Genomic DNA, 10,261 nt, shown 5'->3' with positions numbered 1-10,261 from the left:
TATTTATATAGGGAGGACAAGTGTAGCAAAGCTTTGGAAATTGCTAAAGCAGGTTGTGAATGAGGGGTAGTAGCAGTGAAAAACCCTGCTCAGGGAATCCAGACAGAACTGTGCAGTCATCACTCTGCTATTTGCCCCATGCTATATTCAGTTGTAAAATGTTCTATTCTGTCAGAGACATGGTCAGAAAATGCCTTTCAAGACCCAAAGACTTATAATAACCCCAGACCTCCCCACATGCTCCCTTTGCTAAAGGAATATAATGTGGCATTTTGTATTTTAAATGTTTTGGGTTCCTCTTTTGTTTTCTTCTTTTTCTCTTCTCTCTTTCTTTTTCGTCTATCAATCAATGGCATTTATTAAGCTTGCTTTAGTTCCAGGCACTATACTAAGTGCTTGGGAGAAAAACAGTAGCAAGAGATGTATTTCCTGCCCTCAAGGAGTTCACAATCTAATAGATTTCCTTGTTGTATGTGCAATGAAGTTGGCCCAAGGCAATATCTTGACTTGTTAGTAGTAATAATAATTGTGGTTTTTGTTAAGTGTTTATTATGTGCCAAGCACTGTACTAAGCTCTGGGGTAGATACAAAATAATCAACTCCCACGTGGTGCTCACAATCTAAGTAGGTGGGAGAACAGGAATTGAGTCCCCATTTTGCAGATGAAAGAACTGAGGCACAGAGAAGTTAAGCGAGTTGACCAAGGTCACACAGCAGACAAGTCATGGAGCTGGAATTAGAACCCAGGTCTTCTGACTCCCAAGCCCGTGCTCTTCCGACTAGACCATGTTGCTCCTTACCCAATCTAGCTTCTAAGGTGCTCAAAATTGATTCCCAAAATCCCATTTAATGTTTTTGAAAGTGTGCCCCTCAACTTTAAATCTTATATGAGCTAAATGGGGAATGTCAAAACCTATATGATGCAGAAATTGGTATGTGAGTGGAGAGACTTCTGAGAGTGATAGGAATCTGCAAACAGGGAACAGGATTTCCTGTTCTATTCTTCCTTGAAGTTAAACTAGTAACCAGAGAACTGACCCAAGCCAGCATATATTTAAGTGTGCAGGTGGGAAACCGCCGATAGCCTCCCTCAAGTGAAACATTAAAACTGATATTTCTTCATCCTCTAGATCCCTAAAGTTATATTTTACAGGACAGAGAACCTCAACTCCCAAAAATAGATGGATGAAATGGTTAAGAATCAATATTTTGTTTGTGATCCTCAGAGCCTTGTCTAACTGATGTGCCAGACAGGATGCCTAAGATATGACTAGAATCTTAGTCACCACCATTTTGAATTGTCTTGCACATGCTTCTCTGGTCTTCTGGGTTTCTGCTTCTTTCAGTCATCATCTTCCCCTTCTAAACAATCAAATAGTATTGATTGAGCCCCTATTGTGTGCAAAGCACTATACTAAGCACCTGTCAGAGTACACCTACGAGGCACAGCCCCTGCCCTGAAGGAGTTTGACTCTACGGGCCCTCCTCTCACATCAGCCTTCCGCATTTAGAACAGTGTGCCCTCCATGGACCCTGAATCTCAAATTATAACATAATTTGTTTATGTTTAAGTTCCTCTTGCTGCAGCCTGGGTCTTAACTAAACTTCTACTTCAATGCAGCTAATCTTCTGAAAAGTAAGAAGCAGACCTGTGGCTTTTCGACTGCTGCTGCATTGATTTTAGGGTTGGGTAAAATTGGTGTCTAGTGTTTAGTGCAGTGTTCTGTGTACAGTAAGTGCTTATTAAATGCTATTCCTACTATTATGTGGGACACCGGACAATGGAGAATACTAAAGACACTATCAGCTTCTCAGAATTGTCCCAGATTTTAAATATGCTCAAGTGCTTGGAGACTGAGATAGTGTGATCCAGAATCACTCAAGGCACGCAAGTCATTCCCCTTTACTTCACTCTCTCCTTATATCCTATTCCTTTCCCTATTCTCCACTTTATTCCCTTCTCCCCACTTTTCTCATTCTTCCTTCTTTTTTCTCTCTTCTCTTCCCCCTTCCTTCTCTTCCTCTCCTTTACATTTCCCTTCTTTCTCCTCTGTTCATCACCCTTCCCTTTCCTCCCCTTTTTTCTCCTTGTCTGTTCCCTCTGATCCTCTCCTGGCACTCCTTTCCCCTTCTCTTCCTTCTTCTTTTCCCTCCTCCCTCTTTCCTTCTGCACCTCTCCCTTCCCTTCCTCTGTTTTTCTTTCATCCCCGGGGAGAAGATAGCAAAATGCACAAGCTTTTTGTCATTGAGTCCCAGACTTCAATTAAGGTCAGCATCACAAATAGAAGGCCCATTCTTTATCTTCTTTCTCTCCACCATGTTGATCATCTACTCCACTGGAAAATGGAGATTAAGACTGTGAGCCCCAAGTGGGACATGGACTGTGTCCAAACTGATTAGCTTGTATCTACCCCAGGGCTTAGTATAGTGCCTGGCGCATAGTGTTTAATGAATACCATAAAAAAGTAGCTTCAGCTACCACCACTAAACAGAGAGTCCCAATTTTCTCTCTAGCCCCGACTTCTTTCTTCCTCTACATCTAGCATCTCTTCCTGCCTCCAAGTCATCCTACATGGAAGTCCAGCTCACATCTCTAACTCAACATAACAAGTTCCTCTTCTTTCCTCCCAAATCCACTTCTCCACCTAACTTTCCCATCACAGTTGATAACACCACCATCCACCCATCTCTCAAGCCAATAAGCATGCCATTACACTCAATTCCCGTTTCTCTTTTTCAATTCTAGACTATGGGCTTGTAGTGGGCAGGGAATGCGTCTATTTGTTGTTGTATTATACTCTCCAAAGTGCTTAGTACAGTGCTTTGCATACAGTAAGTGCCCAATAATTATGATTGAATGAATGAATGAATGAATGAACTCCATTTCTTACAACATTTCCAAAATCCACTACATCCTCTCTGCCCAAAGAAGCAGGAATGTACATTAGTTCTGTGTACTCTCCTAAGTACACTGCTCTGCACATAGTAGGAGCTCAGTGAATACTATTGATTGGATTGTTTGAAGAGACTTTTGTTAATCTCCCCATTCCTGCTCATGTCATTCCAACAGCTACTCTAGCATGTGTGTATGTTTGTTCATTCTCTATATATCTAGCCATCTACCTATCTGCCTTCTTTTGTGTCTATCATTTGTATCTATGCTCTTATTCTTTTATGTATGACAAATACACAATTTACATGCACTTGTCGCTCCCTGTAGACTATAGAATGGTAAAGGGCCAGGACTATATCTTTTATTCCTATTATCTGCTCTCTGGTAACTAGTACAGTGTTCTGCACACAAGAGATGGTCAGTAAATTCTGCTGCTCCTGCTGCTGATTGATCTTTCAAATTCCAGGATGATGGGAAAATCCAGAGAAGTGATGTGATCTGAATATTTGAGGATGTTTTCAACATTGGCTTAAATCCTTGCTGCTGATCCCTTCCAAGAATGGTTTGAGAACCTCATAGTCTGAGAACCTCAAGATCTAAGTGAAGAAGGTTTCAAATGCAGTACATGCTGAAAAACTGAAAGAAACAATGTAATCTGCAACTTTGACCTCAGGGTGGGATTTCCCCCCTTAAAGCACCAAATTTAAACAGATTATATATGTCACTTGGAATGGGGGAGGGGAGTAACATACTGAGTGATCTGCTTTCTACCTCCAAAGGTCTTTTATGCTTAAACAATCCTCCCCAAAATAGAAAAGAAGGCACTGTGACCATCCCTGAATGAAGGGAATTCCACAGACAATTTTAATTGCAGTTTAACAAGTGCACACAAAAATGGAAGCAACTTCAGCCAGGGCTTTCTCTATCTGCTCTTTTTTGAAGGTGTTTATGGCCCCATTTTTGGTAAATGTTGCCATAAGATTTTAGTCAGCTTTCATTTATTCTATAGAATGATGGCAAACTCCTTCAGTTGCCCAACTGTGGGAATTAAAGAAAAGCTGATCATGTTTTTATACATAAATTAAGCTATGGATTTTTGAAATGAAACTTGCAATTTGCTAGTATTGAGCTTTTTTTTTTCCACCCAAACATTGACAAAGTGCCTGTGATGAATAGAAACAGCTGGTTTGAGTCAAAAGAAGGAACATTTGGGACTAGGGACATGTTTTAAGGTGGGGGGGTGGTAGTTCATATAACAGTCCAGATGTCCATAGGTAGATTTAGTCCATTTGAACCCTGATAATCATGTTGGTAAAATGACTGAAGAATGATCTAAGGTAGCCACAAAACTTAAGGGATTTGGACTGGAAATGCTTGGTTTCTCTTCACTGTGAGGAAATTAAGTTGAAGGAGGCCAGGGCAATTGTCTCATCCATTAGTGCATTCATTGTCACCACCTGTAACCGCCTGGTGTCTTCTCCAGCTACCCTGAGCACTGTCTGCCTTTTCCTCTCCTGCACCACTATTTCTCAGCTTCCCTTTTCTTCAAATGACAGAGATTTGCTAACCACATCTCTTCTACACTCACACATTCTTTGCTTGTTTTTAGGATTGTGATAGGATCAGCCCATCTACTCCCTCATCTAAGTCATGATGACATTCCTTTGAACCCTCCCATTGATGAGTTCCAGTGTTCTGTTCATGGTCACTCAAGCAAGCGTTCTTCTATATACCCTCAAGAGAATAATGCCTCTTGAATTTTTCACTCCTTCCTGCTCACCCTCTTATCATTCTTGGGGAATGTTTTCCAGTTCTGCTTCATCTAACTGCATTTACGTATGATGTGGTCTACACAGCCACATATACCTCTTTGTTGGAGTTATGATACCTTTAATCCCTAATGAGTCTCTTTGATTTTCCACACTCTTGCCGATCCTCAACTGAGTGAGAAGGCAATGGGCATTTACTGAGCACTCCTTCTTGAGAGAACTGCTGTTTTATGCCCTTCTATTTTTGGTGAAAATTCTGAACTGAATGTCTCTTGCTCTCAAAGGATCACAACATGTTTTTTTCTTAGGGAACTTTCAAACCCTTGCATCCATCCAGGAAATCTACTCCCTTCACACACTGGCTTCCTTCCTTGCTCATGTTTTTAGACCCTCCAAACAGGAACATTCAATTCTAACTTTTCAGGAAAAGCTAATTTTCAAATAAACCTGCCAATTGTGATACACTGGGAGGTGATAATTTGGTAGGTTATTTTGTAGAACTATGGCACTGGCATTTATACTCAAGTTTCTCAGATGAACATCTATATTATCTTCTTTCTCAAGAAAATTTCTTATGGGTAGTAGGCCTAAAAGAAAGAAAAAAATTTCACTGTGGTCCTGCATTCCAGAGATGACCTGGTAATACAGATGCATTGCCACACAGATTTCCTGGGTGAAAATGAGACACCTCAGTCACTTCCATTCTCTCGCCCAATCGAAACTACTTGCCAGTTGCTCTACCTTCTAAAAACATATTTTTGAGACATGTAGTTATTGTTCAGGGAAAGAGGGCTAGTTTGGAAACCTTCAGGACCTATGTGTTCCCCACAACTAGATTGTAAAAGGGAGTTTATTCCTTAGTTATTTTGACTAGTTATTTTTCCCTTAGATTTTAAGACCCATGTTGGGGGTGAACTATACTTATACTAGGTCTTTCCCAGTGCTTGGCACATAGTAAGCTCTTAGAAATAGTATTATTATTATCGTTATTTTCAGTATTATTCTGAAAGAGGCTTCAGGATGTTTAAGAAGAGGACTCAAAAGAATTTTCCTCAGATGTCTTCCAAAAGCCAGTCTTCTTTTTGCCCTGTTGCCTGTCTTCCAAAGTTGGAATTTATGTGTTAGAGATGAGCAGAGTTACTAGGTAGACTGTTGAAAAGGGATAGATAGGGTAATAGTTCCAGGGAGCTACACAAAGACTGAAGAGAAAATTGAACTTTTATACAAACCTAAAATTATTTATTAAAGAAACAAATGAACAAACAGAACAACAAATATGACAGCAACAACACATAACAGTAGAGGGACAAATCCAAAAGAAGACAAGGGCATTTCTTTCCCTTTCTTTTGAGTTCTCACAAACCATGAAAATTTTCGTAAAGGGAAGGACTGCTATTATATATTCACTTGGTGTTAAGGTTAGATTTAAGGAGTATTTCAGGGGGTTCTTGTCTTGTCTTATGATGTCGAGTCATCTCCAACCCACAGTGACTCTAAGGACACATCTCTCCCAGAACACCCCACCTCCATCTGCAGTCTTTTGGGTAGTGTATACATAAATTTTTCTTGGTAAAAATACAGAAGTGGTTTACCGCTGCTTTCTCCCATGTAGTAAACTGTAATCTCCACCCTTGATTCTCTCCCATGCCACTGCTGCCCAGCACAGGTGAGTTTTGACTTGAAGCAGATCACCTTCCACTGACTAGCCACTGCCCAAGTTAGGAATAGAATGGGTATGCCTCTGCTTGACTCTCCCTCCCATAGCTGAAGCTGGTAGAATACTGGAAACTCTCCAGATGCGATTCTGAGAGAAATTCCGGGGGGTAAAGTGAGGGAATAGGTCTGGAGGTCAACAGTTAATTTGTATGATATATTTATAGGGCACCACCAATAAGTAAAGTGTATTTCCAGGAAACAAGAATTTGGACTTTTTTTCTAGATTTTGGATATTTTTTAGTTTACAAAACTCAGCTCACCTAAACCCATTTAAGACTGAGACCTAAATATAAGATTATAGGCACTGCCACTCTGTGGGACAGACTTGGAGTATTTTATTTTTATTTTTTGAAAGAAAGATCTCACTGCACAGATAAGAGAAGATTGAAAAAAATTAACCTTTTTCACAAATCATTTGTGAGTGTTCTATGTATAAGTCTAGAGGCACAAAATGAATAAAAAAGGTTGGAATCAGTAAAATAAAGTTTTACTGGATGGTTAGTGTGGAAATACTGTTTGTTAGTAAGAATAATATGTATGTTATGAAGGAAAGTGGGGTAATGATGCAGTCATGATTGGCTCTTCCATTTATAATACCAATGAATCAAATAACCTCAACAGATCCAAATACCAGTAGGTAATTTAAAAATAAAGAAGAACCCATGAGAGTGTCAATAAAACCATTTAAAAGTCACGGACTTTGGAAACTCCCCAAAGGGCCCCCTCATAACTCTCTAGTGACTCACAACCCCAAAATACTAGAAATACTATTGGCTTAGAGGGTAGAGTAATGTGCAGGCCTGTGGAAGACCCAGGACTGGAAACAATCTAGGGAACTTTTGTATCCAGGTCACCGAAGGCTGGGAGGATTACACAGACACTCATGCTTTCGGTCTCTGGAGGTAAGAAGAGCTAGTGTGCGGTTTGCATTTACACGCTGTGGTTCGAGAAAGGAGCTGCAGCCTTCAATGGCACTGCCTGCCTTTCCCAGCTCAGGATCCGGGGCCGTGTTCTCTCTTCATTTCACATATGAGATGCCTATTGACATCAGAGGGTATTTTACACAGAGACCCACCGTACAGTTATGGCCTAGCAGTCCTCATGAAAAGCTGATGCAGCTGCTCCCCAGGACGGATTAAATGAGAGGAAAAGGCAATTTACTCTGAAGGGGAGGGTGAAAGTTTCTAGTCTTTAGTTGCTGCCTCCTGGAAATGACACCCTTTTACAGCCACGGGTCTCATTTGGGGATCAGCAGACAGCTAAGAGCCCCCTAATTAGAAAAAACAAAGGGAAATGGCTTTTAAAGCAGCACAAGAGATATCCCCCTTCTAACTTGATGGGTCAAAGAGAAATTCCTCTAGTGAATGTGCCACAAAATTAATTTGTGTAAGTTACGTTGAACAACATAGACTATGAACTCTGGGCTGAATTCCAGAGCAGTAAATCAGGGGAAGGTCTTTGCTGCCGTTCATGAAATGCTACAGTTGCACCACTAAGGATTATAATGTCAACAGACCTCCTGATTTGAATCACAGCCTTCAGTCAAGAGCCACATATTGGTCTTCAAAAGCAGGCAGCATTTCATTGTTCAAGGAAAGGAAAATTGCTGAGCTGAAAATAAAATGGTGATGTAGGTGAGCAATTTCATAGTACAATGAGAAAAAATGTGCAGTGGATTCCTGGAGACAATCTGAGCTGGGTCAGCCACCAAGCCAAAGAGAAGAGAGAGAGAGAAAGAGAGAGATAGAGAAGATTTTAACAGGGTGAGAATTGCAATATCTGAAAGTCATTTTCCCATTTCCCTTGTGTTTTACAAACAAACTTAGAGAAGCTGAACATACTCTGTGGTGTACAAGACCTAATAGGAACATCAATAGGCTTCTTCGTAATCTTTGTAAGAGGGGAAATGTCAATGCCATTCGATCTTTCAGAATTGATGAACCCCTTCAGCTATCTTTGGATAGCTCTCTGGTGACCATAGAAAACAAAATTTCACAAGAAACCTCAAGTGGAATTGCTTCCATCAATACTTTACATGTCATCCCTTGTTCTCAAGAGAATTCATTCCTGCCAGTACTCTGCTTATAGAAAGAATGCCTTCATCCTAGGAAGATGCTAGCTGCCAGGCTGGAGTGCTATTAAATGAACTGCCAGGCTCCTGGTGGAATTATAATTGCTCAGACTAATTATTTTTTATTCCCTCCTATAACATGTGGAAATGATGATGAGAGATGATCTTCTGGGAATCCCGCCGTGATTCCCTCACAAGATTACATTTGTTCTGTCAACGCTTTGACATGGCTCTTTAAACACTATTATTGGAAGGGTCACAATACCATAATAAGCATTTCTGAAAAATCATACACAAGTTGCAATTTGGCCTTTAGCTGTCAACACACGCAGTGGCCCTAAATCCTCTGCACCAGGGAGCTAACCTCTGCCAAACATTGTAATAATCTTAGCAACACACATGCGGCAAAAAAAAGCCAAGACTCCTCCTGTTGACCTTGAAGTTGTCATCTGGATTTCAGTGTTGCTATTGGGAAGTAGTTTCTAAGTGTTTCTGCTAGGGGAATGCTTTTCATACTACATCTACATGCATTCCCAGAGTCTCATGAAGCAATGAGGTGGGTCTTTGTTCATTTAAAAACCAAAGCAGGCACTGCCTTAAAATCCTGATCCCTGGAGTGTGATGACAAGTATCAACTGTAGTATATTTATTGAGCACTTACTCTGGGCAGAACACTTTACTAAGTGTTTTTTGGGTAGTGCAATATCTTCTGAATGACAAGACAACCAGCTAGGTGGAAATGGCTTCAGTCCTAAAATGAATGGACCTGATCTCCAGGTTGGAACTCGAGTGAATCAGTTTTATGGAAATACCTTCTTCATCTATGTTGTAGCCTCCCAGAACAGGGTCTGTGTCTGATCTGCACGTACTATCCATACCACACATAGTAAGCCCTTAACAAATACGTCAAGTATTTTTAATTGGATGAGAATAAGTAAATGTACACTGTAAATTAGCCTCTTACAGTTGCCGCATCCAGGTCTTTATCCTCTTACAGGTGCAGCTTTAGGAAGAAGGGTTTCTGCATTATGAAGCACATGTCATAAATGGAAGAGGTAAAGAAATCGAACCAATTGACGGCACCACTGAAGATACTTATACTTACTATGGGGCTTCTGAGGAACTCAGTGGTAGCTGTTTGTCATTCTCTCTGCAAGGGGTTGGAACAGTTGGAAGAGCAGATAAGGTCACAGGGAAAACTTAATCGTGGACCTATTTTGGGGAAAGGTCCAGCTCTCTCCCCGTGGCAGGGGACAGAGTGCCATACAGTCCAGCAACGCTTTATACATAAAGGACAACAATAGTCCCAGAAGGTGACTTTGTCAAGAGCAAGCTGGGATGGGGTGGGGGGTGAAGAGGCCTTACAAGTTCATCGTGGCTGGGATTTGGTTTTTTTTTTGTCTGTTTTGTTTTCTGGTATCTGTTGAGCATTTACTATATGTTGAGCACTGTTCTAAGCCTTGGGGGAGGTACAAGTCGATTAGGTCAGACTCAGTCCCTGTCCCCCATGGGGCTCACAGTCTAAGTAGGAGGGGGAACAGGTATTGAATCCCCATTTTTACAGTTGAGGAAACTAAGTCAGAGAGAAGTTAAATGATTTGACAAGGTTCCCCACAGCTAAGAATTGACAGAGGCAATTTTCAGAACAGGATTAGAACCCAGCCAGGTCCTCAGACTCCCAGACCCATGCTCTTTCCACTAGGTCAGTCTGCTTCTTGGAATGAAAGTAAGATGATTTTTCTACTGGACTGGGCAGGCATTTACATCTTCCACAGCTAGTGGAGTGACAGCGATTGGATATGTGCAGTTAGA

The 10,261-nt window shown here is 41.0% G+C and overlaps 1 non-coding gene across 1 annotated transcript; it reads right to left on the bottom strand.

Moving 5' to 3' along the window:
* Positions 1-6,338: 6,338 nt before the first annotated feature.
* Positions 6,339-6,476, bottom strand: LOC114810866. Its single transcript, XR_003758556.1, has one exon. It is a non-coding gene; the product is annotated as a small nucleolar RNA SNORA7 (small nucleolar RNA).
* Between the last annotated feature and the right edge of the window lie 3,785 nt (positions 6,477-10,261).

Source organism: Ornithorhynchus anatinus, chromosome 3 (assembly GCF_004115215.2).
Source record: "Ornithorhynchus anatinus isolate Pmale09 chromosome 3, mOrnAna1.pri.v4, whole genome shotgun sequence".
In the NCBI taxonomy this organism is placed as follows: domain Eukaryota; kingdom Metazoa; phylum Chordata; class Mammalia; order Monotremata; family Ornithorhynchidae; genus Ornithorhynchus; species Ornithorhynchus anatinus.
The sequence above is the reverse complement of the archived record's forward strand: the minus strand, read 5'-3'. Positions and strand labels throughout refer to the sequence as shown.